Here is a 2,240-nt window from a genome sequence, read left to right as displayed (position 1 = left end):
TGGAAGGACAGATGAAGAAGCTGAAGCTTAAATACTTTGGTCATCTCATGAGAAGGGAGGACTCTTTAGAAAAGACCCTGATGCTGGGAAAAATTGAAGGCAAGGGGATAGCAGAGGATGATATGGTTAGATAGTGTCATGGAGGCAATGAACAGGAATTTGGACACACTCCAGAAGTTAGTGGTAGACAGGAGGGCCTGGCGTGCTGTGGTTCATGGGATAACAAAGAGTCAGACACAACTTAACGACTGAACAACAAGTTTTAAGACTGGTTGTGTCCTGTAATGTCACTCTGATTTTAAAAGCCCTGTGCTTACTGCAGCTCACTGGCGCTCCCAAACAGCATGTATGGACACACACAGTCCTAGATAAGGTGTTAAAATTTGAGTTTTTGAAGCATTTGCCTCCCACTTCTTATTGACTAATACATCACAAGAATGCAATTGTTCTAATGATGTATCAGTGTAATACATCACCACAACTATACCATCTTTGTGATGATGTATGACTCAATAAGATGGTAGCAGCTGGCAGAAAGTGCTGCAGAATCTGATGATATCGGTTTCATTACATTTATTTAATTTACTTAGCTACGAATAGGAAGGAACTGAAAGTACTAGGCAGGAGGAGAAACTGTGTATGATTCTCAACAATATAAATTGTCATGCAGATAGCAGCAGTTCTTCGGTGCTTTGATGAGGTAGGGCAGAATTTTCTTGGATGACTACTGGAATTGCCCAGAAACGTTCAGCTACTTTGGCTTCTATGTGCTCATTTGTAAAATTTAAACATTTGTGCCACTCTTGAGAGCCCTAAGTTTTATAGCAACTCCAGAGAATGTTACTATGAAGATTCTGGTTGCAGTTAGCAGTTGACAGACGTTCACATGCTGACAGCTGATATAAGAAATCAGGGCCAAAGTGAATGTTATATGATGGGCTGCCATCCCATCATCCATAGCATCTAGTAGAATTTAGCTGATGTCATGACATCAGGACTTTCCATGTTTCCCCACCCGTCTGCTAGCCAACATGTACTAGCTGTGAGGAATACTGTACTTTCAGTATGTGAAATAAATCCTACCAAATGTTAGGAGGGAAGCTAAACATGCAACTGTTATTACTGTGCTCTTAAGACACAGGTAACATGTGCACACAAGGGAAATCTATTACATGTGCAGTGTGCCAATGGCACAACTCAGTGGAATGTCAGGAGGAGGGAGACTAAGGTAAAGGCTTCTTTACCTTAGTAATGCAGTGGTGCAGCTAGAGGGGGGGGGTCCCTCCTTGCTGCCTGAGCAGAAGCAGCAATGTGGAGGTGTCTCCTCCATTTTGCTCTTGCTGCCCTGAATGCTGTCACTGGCTTTTCATTTTCTCTCAGGTGAATGGAGGAGGAAAGATGCTGTAAAGGAAGAGAACACCTGCCCCGGGTACCAGCTGGAAAAACAGTTTTTGGGTAGAGGATTGAGTGGGAGTGCTTGATTCAGCACTAGTGGGTAGCAGAGCAATTGTGGGAGGTGAATTCTTGGGCATTCAAGTTTGGGCTTCCTTGAGGCCTGTAGGACTTAGGGCCTCGTGCCATCAGTTCAAAGGCTATGAGAACATCCTTCTCTTGCCATAGACATGCAAACAAATGCATAAAAGAAAACGTATCAGGTAATATAACTGCCGTTTTTTACATCAGTGGTGTGTTTAATGTTACATCTAGCTCCTAGTTTCTGTGTTTGGGGATCATGGTCCTCAACCCATGAGACAAATGTCCTTGTGTAGTTGCTATGAAACTTTATCCATCTTCCAAGTTTGAGCTGGCTGGCAACCTTCAGTCTCGAAAGACTATGGTATAAGCCTACAGCACCTGGTATTCCCAGGCGGTCTCCCATCCAAGTACTAACCAGGCCTGACCCTGCTTAACTTCCAAGATCAGACGAGATCGGGCATATGCCAGGTAAGCTGGTGCTCTTGCATTTCATTACCATGCGAATGCCACCAAAAATGGTCTCCTAGTAGTGGACCATCCTCAGGTGCAACCTAAAGAGAAGTCACTACTAGGATGGTGAGAATTGCGTTGTTGAGTTTCCATATTCTTGCTTCCTGTACTGAGACTGGGAACATTGCATTCAGTCCTATCTGAGATGGTTGGCAATTTTCCCTTTTTCATTGTCGGGGCTGAACCGCCTCTCCAAGTTTTCAGCGATGACCAGCTGACAATCATCTTGACTGGTGTATGAGAATGCACGGCTA

At 44.0% G+C, this 2,240-nt stretch overlaps 1 pseudogene; it reads right to left on the bottom strand.

Moving 5' to 3' along the window:
• Positions 1 to 1,842: 1,842 nt before the first annotated feature.
• LOC136646588 (5S ribosomal RNA) lies at positions 1,843 to 1,963 on the bottom strand (annotated as a pseudogene).
• Positions 1,964 to 2,240: the final 277 nt, after the last annotated feature.

The sequence above is a fragment of the Tiliqua scincoides genome, chromosome 3 (assembly GCF_035046505.1).
Source record: "Tiliqua scincoides isolate rTilSci1 chromosome 3, rTilSci1.hap2, whole genome shotgun sequence".
NCBI lineage: Eukaryota > Metazoa > Chordata > Lepidosauria > Squamata > Scincidae > Tiliqua > Tiliqua scincoides.
This window is presented reverse-complemented; position numbering and strand designations above follow the sequence as displayed.